Below are 14,302 nucleotides of genomic sequence, written 5' to 3' on the forward strand. Positions count from 1 at the left end.
CGCGCGCACGCATGCGCGCGCGCGCACACACACACACACACACACACACACACACACACACACACACACACAGAGAGAGAGAGAGAGAGAGAGAGAGAGTACCTAGTACCCAAGTCGACTACCATGGCCCAAGGTAGGTTAAAGCTAGGCCTATGGTTGAGGTTAAGAGGCTATCCCTATGTCTGCGCAGCTCCAATAAAGATAGCCCAAGCCATCTCTGATCGTGGTATCTCATAACTTTGGCCAGTGGTCCAAAACCCTCTCTAAATAGATATAGATAGTGGAACCAAGGGGTTTGAGGGAAAGAGGGGCCATGCCGCCGTCGAAGGCAGCATCGTTTTACTAGTTAGAATTATGCAAGGTGAAGCTTCACTTTAGCATTCTAAAACAATAGAATGCAAAAAAAACATATATGTGTGTATGTGTGTAAAATTTACTAAAATTATGTAAGGTGAAACTTCACTTTAGCATTCTAAAACAATAGAATTCAAGAAAAGTAAAGATAGGATTTGAAATAAAAGGTAAGTCTCCATCATGCACTGAAAACTATGAAAGTCCCCCTAACCCAGCCCAACACTAACGTTTTCTTTTAGAAAGCCAAAAAAAAAAAAAATCACCACTAATCCGTCCTTCATGTTAACCCTCTTTAAAAGAATCTTTAATATACAATTCATATATAGCCATGGTGTTAAATTTCCAAGCTCACTAGATTCCTTATATTGCCTTCGCTAGCCAGATTCTCAAGATGGCTAAGTGTCACTAAAAAGAGTTCTTAAAACCATTGAAAATTTTATGGAAAAACAACACGAAATCTTCCAGGCCATGACAATGGACCCGTTGGGAATCAGTTGCTCGGTCGGTGAACCAAAGAGGCCTCGGAATTCTCAACCCTGTGGACCATGCAGAAGCTTGCTGTGCCAAATTCGTTGTTTCCTTGGCTAAACAGGATCAAGTTTGGGTTGTCATGATTAAAGATATGATAGAAGCAGCTAAACTTGGCTCGAAAGGGGGAAAGTGGAGAGGGGTGGAGTTTCATGACAAGCTGTTAGCCCCGACGTGGACTATCCTAAGACTGGGGGGTAGCACAGGAGAATTGGTAAGAAAATGCAATAGAACAGTAGGAGTCTTAAAGTGGGAGGAAAAAACTAAATACTTCAAGAACTCCATTTTGCATTGGTCCCCCTGGCTTTCCAAAGTTGTAGATCCGCCACAAATTCCCTATTGGATAGAGACAGCCCGGAAGCTGAATAATAAGGGTCTGAATAGACTGGGGTACTTCTGGGACAGTGACAACAAGAGTTGGAAAACCATTGACCTTGTAGTTACCCAGTACCAACTAAATAGCTTGGAGGTCTTGCTGGTCCACAAAGTGAGGAAAGAGCTTGACAATATAGTGATGCCTATCTGTGATTCGGAGTTAGACTTGAATGCCTGGAAATGGCCCGGAAGCAGTCTCTTCTGGAAACCCCATCCTAAAGACATCTACCAGACAATGATGCATAAGAAGAATTGGTATAGCCCCCTTAACAAGATATGGGAAAAACAATGGCCGGAGGAAAGGTAGGAGCAAGTAATGGAGAACATCTGGAAGCCAAAGGTTCCGCATCACATGAAGGTATTTTTGTGAAGGTAATTTGGGGTGCTCTACCGACGGGGGTGAAGATTCAGGAAAGAGGGATTGGGTCAGATCGATGCTTGGGATGCAGGTTGGCTAGTGAAGATCTGGCTCACCTCTTCATGGGTCGCCCAACTATCAAAGGCCTCGCATGGAAAAAATATAACTAGGTCCAAAGAACATGGAAAATTAGTTTTTACAAGACTGGTCTCTTCCTTGGAGGGAAGAATTCAGGTGATCCTGACATCCTCATGAGCACTCAAATCGTCACGTACGTCTTCTTACATAATGTATGGCAGACAAGGAACCGCCGTGTGTTTGAAGGAGGTCTTGAGGTGGCAAGCTTCGAAGAAATTATACAAGAAAGCAAAGTGCTAATATGGACGCTCGGATGCAAGCAACACTTGGAGGATTGGTTTAGGACTACTTGGGCTTTGTTGATAGCAGAGGGCACGCCTAGGAAGGGGGAAAATCTTGGCTATCGATAATTAAAAGATCTCAGAAGAACATGTAGATAAGGGACCTTTTGTATCAAGGATAAGGGGACGAGTTGGGTGGGATGGCTGCCCTGATAACCGTTATAATTATGGTCCCTGGATGATGTCATGGCTCATCACGAACATGACAAGATCTTGTAATTATTTGAGTTGATAAATATAATTCACTCACAATTGTGAGTTTTGCTCTAAAAAAAAATAAAATCCAAGCTCACCCGTTTGAACACCACATGCAATATTCATAGTAGATGCTTTCTTACTTGAATGGGTCTATATCCATGTCTTTTTAATAAGAATCTTTAAAGATCCTTTGGACTCAAGAGAAACTGAAAAGGAAAGATTTGTCACAAATTAATAACGTTATCTACTAACATAATATGGCGGAGGGGATTACTCTTTACACGTGGTGCAAGCTGCGACCTTCCAAAAGAGGGAGAGAGATAGAGAGAGAGAGAGAGAGAGGACGCATGATGAAGAGGGGGAGAAAGAAAGAGGGTCAGTCAGGCACGAGTCGGCCGCACGACAGAGCTTTGGATTCAGCTCGAACGGCTTCTGCCAGCCTCAATTTGAAATGCTCTCTCCCTCTCTCTCTCTCTCTCTCTCTTTCTTTCCGCTTCTGCGACCCCCAATTTGAAAGGTTCTCTCTCTCTCTCTCTCTCTCTCTCTCTCTTCTCGCACATATCTGCACAGCCTTTGCGACAGAGAGGTAGAGGGAGTCATGCATAGCCTTGAGAGAGGTAGGCTCGATGATGGCATAGCAGGTTGATGAGGGATACAGGCTCCTACGAGCAGGTCCTCCTGTGGCATTCTCTCTCTCTCTCTCTCTCTCTCTCTCTCTCTCTCTCCCCTGCTCTCCCCTGTCCAATCAAAAGATTGGTGGCTGTATGCAACTTGAAGTGCAGGCAGTCCCATTGCTTCAATGTGCTCAACAATGCTGCGATAGGACCTAACAAGCCACCTGCAGGTCACTATGCTTATATTCTATCTCGGTTTTTCAGCCATGCGCTCTGCTGAAGGAATATTGTGTTTTGCAGACATACCGTCTTGGAAAGCAGCCTCACAAAGAAGTCAATACTGAGATAAACAAATCAGGTACTGGGTTTGCTGACAAGTTGGGGAGGCACACGTCCACTCTCTGCGTCGCCAACAGACAGGCGACCCCAACCCCCTCTCACCTCCAAAGCTCCGCCCAGCTGTTAATGATTGATATCCCCTTCCTGCGCCTACTCTCCAAGTAAGCATTTTCTCGGCCTTTTCCTTCTTGGGTTCTCTATCATGGAGCTAAAGATAACTATCAAGCATATCAAAAGCAGTGAACTTTCAAAGTTCAAGAGCCTGGCAGTATGATGTGCAGATGGCAGGTCCACATCTACACTTCAGTATGCATTTCTCAAAAGCAACAAGTTTCCATCGTTTTCCTAAGGGTATGAATGTATGACATTAATGAAAGTGTATTTGTGTGTCTTTAGAAGCTGCATAAGATCTTCATACTGTCTTTCAATCTCTCTCTTTGGCCATATCTCTCTGCCATCATCATGCAATGTGTTCTTTTTGGACATGATTTAGTATGCTTGCTTGCCTTAGAATTTATTGTTAGTTGTAATTTTAAGTAGTGATTACTTTTGACGGGTTTGCTTGTACTTTGAAAAGTATTATTGCATGCTAATTTTATACGAGTTTGTAGATGTGGTTTTGGGCCCAACCTCGCCACTCAATAGTAATAATACATTGTAGCCCATACAGGGCTAGGGGCAGGACATGTGAACCAAGTTGGGGCTGTGTGGAGACCTTTTTGTTGGTGGCGTGATTGCGCACACAATTCATCACAATCATCACGCGCACAAATTTTGAGCCACTTGATAGCGAAGATAATGTCTACTGACCAGCTTTTGATAGGTGAGTGAAAAACAGTGATGTCACCATCTTGCCATTGATCATCCTCAATGCCATGTTGCCTTAGGATCATTTAACAACTTTGATGACAAGCTGGATGTGTGTGTGAAGCTCCACGCCGCTATCATCAGCATCATCTCAAGGATGAAAAGGGGTGAGAAGCTCCAAGGAGTAGCTGCTCAATCATTGGCTTTGTTTGTATGCAAGTTTCTTAGACCTTCTATTTCTAATGTGAGTTTTGATGCCATATTAGATTTCATAGCAGCTTTGGTTCACATTGATGGATTGGCTTGCACGGCTTTGGAAGATGGTGTTTGTATTTTCATTGGGATTTTTAGTTTACATCAGCAAGGAAAGGCCGTATGTTACACTCCATTGTCCAGCAGGAAAGGAAAATAATTTATTTGATTGTCGTTTGCATTTGAATGTGTTGTCATGATATGGTTTTCAAGTGCACGTTTCTCTTGCTATATGCACATATTCACTGCTTTGAGTAGATATGACATGTACTTAGAGGCTTCATAACCTAGGTTGATTGAGGATGTCTTGATTTCCATGATATCACGACTTGCACCTTGAAGGCATGTGGCGTTACACAAGATGTTGATATGGGCATTACACAAGTGGGCAAGAATTCCGGCCCCTCCCCCAGTCACGTGTCGTAACCAGCTTTAACCAGCAAGTGTGGTTTGGTGCTCGGCAACAGAGAGAGAGAGAGAGAGAGAGAGAGAGAGAGAGAGAGAGAGAGAGAGAGAGAGAGAGAGAGAGAGAGAGCCATCAAGACTCCGTAGCTTCGTAGCCAACCATGAGGAGCAAAAGCATGATGCAAAAGGGCCAGCACCAACGCGACTAGAATGAGGTGAGCGTCTTCAGCACGACGACAACCGAGGGTCTCTCCATTTCTATCTAGCGCGTGCAATGCACCAGGGGCGGTGTCATCGTGTGTGTGTGTGTGTGGATAGGGGATGGAAATGGGATTTTGTAATGGGAGAGTAGGTGAGAGATGGAGTTGAGGGGCTTTGGACCAACAGAGAGGCTCTCGCATGCACCATGTAGTACGCGGGGTGGGTCCACATGTTTGCAGGGCTCCCTCTCTCCTAGCTCTCTGTGACACACAACGCCATGCGGGCAACGTCCTCTATCTCCCATCTTCTGTAGCTACGCAAGCAGCACGAGGGAGATTGTTTGTCGCTCTATGGGTGCCAAATGTGGTGCACTTTGTAAAGCACAAAAAGTGCTTGAGGAGGGGATGTCGTATCTTGAAATGCATTGATTTTTGGATATGCCCACCAACTTGGGCAGGGCCATGGAGCTTTGGGTTGCTTTTAGCAGATGCGAAGCGAGGGTGTCTCTCCAGATGCAATCACATACACTTTGGGCAGTTTTCAACTAAAGTGAGGTGTCTTTCTTGGTGTCTATATAGATGCAATGCTTGCAAGATATGTCCAATAGGGTCTGGGTAATGTATGCCAAGTGTGGTGCACTTCATAAAGCACAAAAAGTGCTTGAGGAGCTTCCTATCCGGGATGTCGTATCTTGAAATGCATTGATTGCGGGATATGCCCAACTTGAGCAGGGCCAAGGAGCTATGGGCTGTTTTCAGTGGCTGCAAAGCGAGGGTGCCTCTCTAGATGCAATTGCATACACTTCTGGCTGTTTTCAGCTAATACGAAGCGAGGGTGTCTCTCGAGGTGTCTCTCCATATGCAATGTTGTCTCATGGACTGCATTGATTGCAGGATATGTCCAACAGGATCAGAGTCAACAAGAGAGAGCTATTTTTAGCAGATGCATGGTGAGAGAGGGCATCTCTCCAAATGAAATCACGTAAACTTGCACCTTGAGAAAGTCTGGATGTTGTCTCTCAAAATGCACTTAATTGCAAGAAAAACCCAACTTGGGCAGGGCTAAAGAGCTCTGGGTGTTTTTCAGCGTGTGCGAAGCGAGGGTGTCTCTCAAGATGCAATCACATACGTTCTGGGCTGTTATCAGCTGATGCAAAGCGAGGGTGTCTCTTTGGATGCATGTTGTCTCATGGAGTGCATTGATTGCTGGATATGTCCAGCAAGGTCAGGGTCAAGAAGAAAAGAACTATTTTGAGCAGATGCAGAGAGAGGGTATCTGTCCAAATGCAATCATGTACACTATCATGTACACTTGCACCTTGAGGGCATGTGGCATTACACAAGCGTGTCTTCAGGTTACACAAGGAGTGCATGGATTGTAGGATATATCCAAATGTGGCTTTCTGCAGTGGATGCGAAGCAAGGGTGTCTCCCCAGATGCAATCACATACGCTTTACGCTGTTTTTAGCTGATGCAAAGCCACGGTGTCTCTCCAGATGCATGTTGTCTCATGGAGTGCATTGATTGCAATATATGTCCAACAAGGTAAGGATCAAGAAGAAAAAGAATTGTTTTCAAAAGATGCAGAGAGAGGGCATCACGACAAATGCAATCACGTACATTGCACCTTGAAGGTATGTGGCATTACACAAGCGTGTCGTTGGGTTACACAAGGAGTGCATGGATTGGAGGATATGTCCAAATGTGGCTTTTTGTAGTCGATGCGAAGCGAGGGTGTCTCTCCAGATGCAATCACATACGCTCTCTGTTGTTTTCAGCTGATGCAAAGCCAAGGTGTCTCTCCAGCAACATGTTGTCTCATGTAGTGCATTGATTGCAAGATATGTCGTGCTTGCCACTGCCTTGGTCAACATGTATGCCAAATGTGGTGCACTTTATAAGCTTGAGGAGCTTCATGTCTTTGATGTCATCTCTTGAAATGCACTGATTGAGAAATGGGCAAGGCCAAGGAGCTCTGGGCGTTTTTCAGCGGTTGCGAAGCAAAGGTGTCTCTCCAGATGGAATCACATAAGATCTGGGCTGTCTTCAGCTGATGCGAAGCGACGGTGTCTCTCTAGCTGTCGTCTCTTGAAATGCACAGATTGCGAAATGGACAAGGCCAAGGAGCTCTGAGCATTTTTCAGTGGATGCGAAGAGATGGTGTTTCTCTAGATGCAATCACATACCATCTAGGCTGTTTTTAGCTGATGCAAAGCGAGGGTGTCTCTCCAGATGCATGTTGTCTCATGGAGTGCATTGATTCTAGGATATGTCCAATAAGGTCAGGGTTAGGAAGAAAAAGAGTTGTTTTCAGCAGATGCAAAGAGAGGGCATCTCTCCAATGCAATCACGTACACATGCACCTTGAAGGCATGTGGCAATACACAAGCGTGTCGTTGGGTTACACAAGGAGCACATGGATTGCAGGATATGTTCAATATGGCTTTCCGCAATGGATGCGAAGCGAGGGTGTGTTACTGATGGAAGCAACAACACCCTAGGTTGCACTGGCAAAATACGGTTGCGAGCTTCCATGGTCGTGTCCCAGGAAAGGCACTGTAGATGGAGCAAAGCAAGGGCAGGAGGCTGAGGACTCTAGAGTAGAATGTGTGTACTTTAGAAATGATGCACGCAGCCAATCAAGTAGGTCTCTGTGTAGCTTCCGTCTTGCCCAATTGCAAGCTGATCGGGCCCAAAGTGCCACCAAAGTGCCACACATATCGCCCTCTGTCAATGACCAAGCATTATGTTGCTCCTTACACCCACCAACTGAGCAAAGAAATCACGAGCTAACCTCCCATTTATGCATCCGTGCATGTCTTCAACTTCCATCCCCATAACAAGCCTGATTCTTTCATATAGAGGCCAAAAGCTTCCCACATTTTGCCAAGGTGTCTCTCCATCAACATGTTGTCTCAGGTAGTGCATTGATTGAAAGATATGTTGTGCTTGGCACTGCCTTGGTCGACATGTATGCCAAATGTGGTGCACTTCATAAGCTTGAGGAGCTTCCTATCTTGGATGTCGTCTCTTGAAATGCATTGATTGCGAAATGGGCAAGGCCAAGGAGCTCTGGGTGTTTTTTAGCGGATGCGAATCAAGGGTGTCTCTCCAGATGCAATCACATACGATTTGGGTGTCTCTCTAGATGTTGTCTCTTGAAATGCACCGATTGCGAAATGGGCAAGGCCAAGGAGCTCTGGGAATTTTTCAACGGATGCGAAGCGATGGTGTCTCTCCAGATGCAATCACATACGATTTGGGTTATTTTGAGTTGATGCAAAACGAGGGTGTCTCTCTAGATGCATGTTGTCTCATGGAGTGCAAAGAAATCACGAGCTAACCTCCCATTTATGCATCTGTGCATGTCTTCAACTTCCATCCTTATAACAAGCCGTATTCTTTCATCCAGAGGCCGAAAGGTTCCCACTTTTAGCCAAGGTGTTTCTCCAGCAACATGTTGTCTCATGGAGTGCATTGATTGCAAGATATGTCGTGCTTGGCACTGCCTTGGTCAACATGTATGCCAAATGTGGTGCACTTCATAAGCTTGAGGAGCTTCCTGTCTTGGATGTCGTCTCTTGAAATGCACTGATTGCGAAATGGGCAAGGCCAAGGAGCTCTGGGCATTTTTCAGTGGATGCGAAGCAATGGTGTCTCTTCAGATGCAATCACATATGATCTGGGCTGTCTTGAGCTGATGCGAAGTGAGGGTGTCTCTCTAGATGTCGTCTCTTCAAATGCACCGATTGCGAAATGGCCAAGGCCAAGGAGCTTTGGGCATTTTTCTGCGGATACGAAGCGATGGTGTCTCTCTAGATGCAATCACATACAATTATTTTCAGCTGATACGAAGCGAGGGTGTCTCTCCAAATGCATGTTGTCTCATGGAGTGCATTGATTCCAGGATATGTCCAATAGGGTCAGGGTTAGGAAGGAAAAGAGTTGTTTTCAGCAGATGCAAAGAGAGGGCATCTTTCCAGTGCAATCACGTACACATGCACCTTGAAGGCATGTGGCATTACACAAGTGTGTCGCTGGTTTACACAAGGAGCGCATGGATTGCAGGATATGTCCAAATGTGGCTTTTTGCAATGGATGCGAAGCGAGGGTATGTTACTGATGGAAGCAGCAACACCCTACGCTGCAGTGGCAAAATACGATTGCGAGCTTCAACAAAATACGATCTAGGCTGTCTTTAGCTGATGCAAAGCGAGGGTGGCTTTCTATATGTCGTCTATTGAAATGCACCGATTGCAAAATGGGCAAGGGCAAGGAGCTCTGGGCATTTTTCAGTGTATGCGAAGCGATTGTGTCTCTACAGATGCAATCACATACCATCTGGGCTGTTTTCAGCTGATGCGGAGTGAGTGTATCTCTCCAAATGCATGTTGTCTCAAGGAGTGCATTGATTGCATTGGAGAGATGCTCTCTCTCTGCATCTACTGAAAACAACTCTTTTCCTTCCTAACCCTAACCCTACGCTGCAGTGGCAAAATATGATTGCGAGCTTCAGCAAAATACGATCTGGGCTGTCTTCAGCTGATGCAAAGCGAGGGTGTCTTTCTATATGTCGTCTATTGAAATGCACTGTTTGCGAAATGGGCAAGGCCAAGGAGCTCTGGGCATTTTTCAGCGGATGCGAAGCGATTGTGTCTCGACAGATGCCATCACATATCATCTGGGCTTTTTTCAACTGATGCGAAGTGAGTGTGTCTCTCCAAATGCATGTTGTCTCAAGGAGTGCATTGATTGCATTGGAGAGATGCTCTCTCTTTGCATCTACTGAAAACAACTATTTTCCTTCCTGACCCTAACCCTACGCTGCAGTGGCAAAATACGATTGCGAGCTTCAGCAAAATACGATCTGGGCTGTCTTCAGCTGATGCGAAGCGAGGGTGTCTTTCTATATGTCGTCTATTGAAATGCACTGTTTGCGAAATGGGCAAGGCCAAGGAGCTCTGGGCATTTTTCAGCGGATGCGAAGCGATTGTGTCTCTACAGATGCAATCACATACCATATGGGCTGTTTTCAGCTGATGCGAAGTGAGTGTGTCTCTCCAAATGCATGTTGTCTCAAGGAGTGCATTGATTGCATTGGAGAGATGCTCTCTCTTTGCATCTGTCACGAGGACGTGGCAGTTATTAACCATGTCACAGAGATGTGGCAACTGCTAACCTTGGTTGTTGGTTTCTTTCCAATGGGGTTTATTTTATTTATTTTGAGACCCTCTTTTTGAAGTAGCAAACGGTCGGACATTGTATGGCCAATGTGAACGGTAGATTCACCCGCAGACGGGAAGTGGTCGGCACTGGAATTCGTATGGTAAGAGGATGTCTAGGCTCAGAGCAAGATCATATAGGTCCCCCCGTCGCACTTAGCAAGTTGGTGGATACTAGGAAGTGAACTCAATTAAGGCATAAAGTCAAGGTGGGACTACCAACAAAAAGTATCCGACAGTTGGGCCACATTGCATTTTTGGATGCGGTCCCAATGAGGATAGATGGTCAGAAGACCAGTGGGAGCCCAACGGAAGCATCTCCTAAAATTTAGGGAACTGCTATTTTGGGCCACGAAATGTGTTCGCGTCATTACCTTCGGTATGACTAGGGGAACACTTTACAACTCTGCCGCGAAGTCAACTGACGCACCAGTTGAGATATTTTTAGCAGGGAAAGCCCAAACTCGAAAACTGGGCGACGTGTCAGCTTGTGAGCGATTCTGCCACTCTGGGAGGCAAAAACGAGCTGCATATCATCAAAGGGGGCGCCATTTTCAGCCACAGGCGGATTGCAACAGGTACAGAAGCTATGGAATGCTTACCTTGCCCTCTATGCACAGTATGGTGACGGGAGTGATGCCCCGCACGCTACATACTGCTCTCTTTCTCCCCTACGTGCAGTTATGTGATGCCCCACAAGAGGGCTACTCATTTGACTGATGTACAGTTGTGTGGGTTCATGCTTTTGTGCTGAGGCAAGAGCCTCCTTGAGCAGGAACAGGGGTAGCTAACTGCTGCTCCAAAGCAGGCACTGGTGAGGGTCATAACCTCACCGTACAGGTGCAAAATCAGCGCTGTGTATGCGCTGTAATTTGACTGTTTTTCAGCCATACGGACGCCAGGATCATTGGGAATCGTGCCCCACTGGCAAAGGACAGTTAGGGGACTGTTTGGGGCTGAAAACAGGGCAAAAACCAGTAAATACAGCGTGCTGAATTTACTGTTTTTGGACAGGAATCAGAGGGTATACGACAGTGCAAGCGAGTTCCAGCAGGGGAATTGGTTTCGCGCAAGTTTTGGGGCTGTTATGCTACCGAAATTTGGCCAAATCAAATGGTACACGTGAAGGATTCTTAGGACCTTACCTTGTAATTTACCCTCCTAAAGAATAAAGAAATACCGAAAGGGGCGCCAATTTTGGGGCCTACAGGTTGTCGGCGTCTGCTCGGAGCATTCTAGCTTCCGAGCCGTGTGTGTATTCAAGTGTTAACTCCCGTCGCAGGTTCTCTTTGCAAAGTGCTTTGTGTGTGTGTTTAAAGTAAAGAATTTCGGGTGAAAGCCAACGCCTACCGCCCTACGGGCCGGTTACAGCATCTACTGAAAACAACTCTTTTCCTTCCTAACCCTAACCCTATGCTGCAGTGGCAAAATACGATTGCGAGCTTCAGCAAAATACGATCTGGGTTGTCTTCAGCTGATGCGAAGCGAGGGTGTCTTTCTATATGTCGTCTATTGAAATGCATCGATTGCGAAATGGGCAAGGCCAAGGAGCTCTGGGCATTTTTTAGCGGATACGAAGCGATTGTGTCTCTATAGATGATGCAATCACATACCATCCGGGCTGTTTTCAGTTGATGCGAAGTGAGTGTGTCTCTCCAAATGCATGTTGTCTCAAGGAGTGCATTGATTCCAGGATATGTCCAATAGGGTTAGGGTTAGGAAGGAAAAGAGTTGTTTTCAGTAGATGCAAAGAGAGAGCATCTCTCCAATGCAATCACGTACATGTGCACTTTGAAGACATGTGGCATTACACAAGCGTTTTGCTGGGTTACACAAGGAGCACAGGATTGCAGGATATGTCTAAATGTGGCTTTTTGCAACGGATGCGACTCGAGGGTGTGTTATTGATGGAAGCAGCAACACCCTAGGCTATAGTGGCAATACCTGTGCGAGCTTCCATGATCATGTCCCAGGAAAGGCACTGTAGATGGCGCAAAGCAAGGGCAGGAGGCTGAACACTCTAGAGCAGAATCTGTGTACTTTAGAAATGGGGCAGTCATGTAGGTCTTTGCGTAGCTTCCATCTTGCCCAATTGCAAGTTGATCGTGCCCAAAGTGCCACCGAAGCGCCACACACCTCGCCCCTATCAATGACCAAGCATTATGTTGCTCCTTACGCCGACCAACTGAGAAAAGAAATCATGAGCTAACCTCGCATTTATGCATCCGTGCATGTCTTCAACTTCCATCCCCATAACAAGCCTGTTTCTTTCATCTAGGGGCCGAAAGCTTCCCACATTTTGCCAAGGAGTCTGTCCAGCAACATGTTGTCTCATGGAGTGCATTGATTGCAAGATATGTCGTGCTTTGGCACTGCCTTGGTCAACATGTATGCCAAATGTGGTCCATTTCATAAGCTTGAGGAGCTTCCTGTCTTGGATGTCATCTCTTGAAATGCACTGATTGCGAAATGGGCAAGGCCAAGGAGCTTTGGGCGTTTTTCAGCGGTTTTGAAGCAATGGTGTCTCTCCAGATGCAATCACATACGATCTGGGCTGTCTTCAGCTAATGCAAAGCGAGGGTGTCTCTCTAGATGTCGTCTCTTGAAATGCACCGATTGCGAAATAGGCAAGGCCAAGGAGCTCTGGGCATTTTTCAGTGGATGTGGAGCGATGGTGTCTCTCCAGATGCAATCACATACGATTTGAGCTGTTTTGGCTGATGCGAAGCGTGGGTGTCTCTCCAAATGCATGTTGTCTCATGGAGTGCATTGATTCCAGGATATGTCCAACAGGGTCAGGGTTAGAAAGCAAAAGAGTTGTTTTCAGTAGATGCAAAGAGAGGGCATCTCTCCTATGCAATCATGTACACGTGCACCTTGAAGGCATGTGGCATTACACAAGCGTGTCGCTGGGTTACACAAGGAGCGCATGGATTGTAGGATATTTCCAAATGTGGCTTTTTGCAACGCATGCAAAGCGAGTGTGTTACTGATGGAAGCAGCAACACCCTAGGCTCCAGTGTCAAAATACAGTTGCGAGCTTCCATGGTCGTGTCTCCCCCCCAATGGCGAAGTGGGACAAACTATCTGGTACTTAGAATATGGTCATATGGTACCCACTTTGTACAAGGTCATACACCAATGAGATATGGGTTAAAGGTATTTTTTGTGAGCAATGACAAATCCAAGTCTTATAAACATCATGTGTGTCATGGTAAGAGCGAGCAAGATTTACTTAAGTTGGGTTCAAAAAATAGATTTAAGAGAAGTGTGTAGAGCTCCAGCTCAATATCTTGATCCTGTTGAAATAGCGCGATTAAGAGTGCTATGCAGATAAATTCCTTAGCCTTTTTGGCAATAATGTAGACAAAAACTTTTTTTGTTTGAAATATGTCTCTTTAGTGATGTTCTTTTATGTAATGTGTGTGTGTGTGTGTGTGTGTGTGTGTGTGTGTGTGCACGCGCACGCAAAAGGGGGAAGGAGAAGGGAAAGATGCAAAAAGGATAAATATAACAGGAGTAGTCTCAAGGGGCCAAAGCTAGAGTGAGACAAAAACTTGCATTTGAACAATGGATAAAAATGTATCCGTAGGTTATTGGTGATAGTGTTGATTGTGTGTGTCATTTTAAGAGCGAGCGAGACCCGCCGGTAGGCGGGTCGCGTGAGCTAGTGTCTAAAAATGACGAAGCAATTCCTTTCCAAAGCCTGCATCCAACTCAAATTCTAGTTGTAGCATCTTGTATTGATAGACAATCAATCTTCTTATGAAAAGCTACAATTTAGTTTATCTTTGGAGATATTTAATCTCATAAACAGGGGATTCGGGGAACTTTGACAATTGTGAAGGGGTGGTTTGGCAGAGTGACACGAATCGATCTCTGTGGATATGAGTTCGATTCACAAGGTGTCTACGATTTTTCCTCGTCGAAGTTGAGCAAGCGGAAGCAATTGAAAGAGTCTATTGGAATCTCGTCAGATGCTTTCCTTCAAAGGAAATGAAAAGTGCATGGGATGTGTACAGATCCCGAGGTGGAGAGAATGGTGACAAAGGAGGGGGGGAGGTGTCCCGCGACAAGGCAAGGGCCAAAACATTGCCTTTTTTTTATGCCGCAGCTTGTGAATAGGCGGCAACAAATGAGCGTTGCTTGCGTGAGTTGGCAAATTGAGGTGGACAGGTGTGGGGTAAGCGGCAGCACATGAGGGCGAGGGCCCAAGGGGCAGGCTTGCAG

The 14,302-nt window shown here is 45.8% G+C and overlaps 1 long non-coding RNA gene across 5 annotated transcripts; it reads left to right on the forward strand.

Annotated features, from left to right (window-relative positions):
* The first annotated feature begins 2,576 nt into the window (after window positions 1-2,576).
* Window positions 2,577-4,378, forward strand: LOC147426322 (uncharacterized). 5 transcript variants are annotated; one of them, XR_015186139.1, is made up of 5 exons: window positions 2,577-3,076; window positions 3,147-3,536; window positions 3,856-4,008; window positions 4,117-4,159; window positions 4,259-4,378. It is a non-coding gene; the product is annotated as an uncharacterized LOC147426322 (long non-coding RNA). The 5 variants fall into 5 exon arrangements; XR_015186140.1 differs by lacking the exon at window positions 2,577-3,076 and having other exon boundaries at window positions 3,283-3,346; window positions 3,467-3,536; XR_015186142.1 differs by lacking the exon at window positions 3,856-4,008 and having other exon boundaries at window positions 4,073-4,159.
* Window positions 4,379-14,302: the final 9,924 nt, after the last annotated feature.

This window comes from Adiantum capillus-veneris, chromosome 24, assembly GCF_014529385.1.
Source record: "Adiantum capillus-veneris isolate H3 chromosome 24, ASM1452938v2, whole genome shotgun sequence".
Taxonomy (NCBI): domain Eukaryota; kingdom Viridiplantae; phylum Streptophyta; class Polypodiopsida; order Polypodiales; family Pteridaceae; genus Adiantum; species Adiantum capillus-veneris.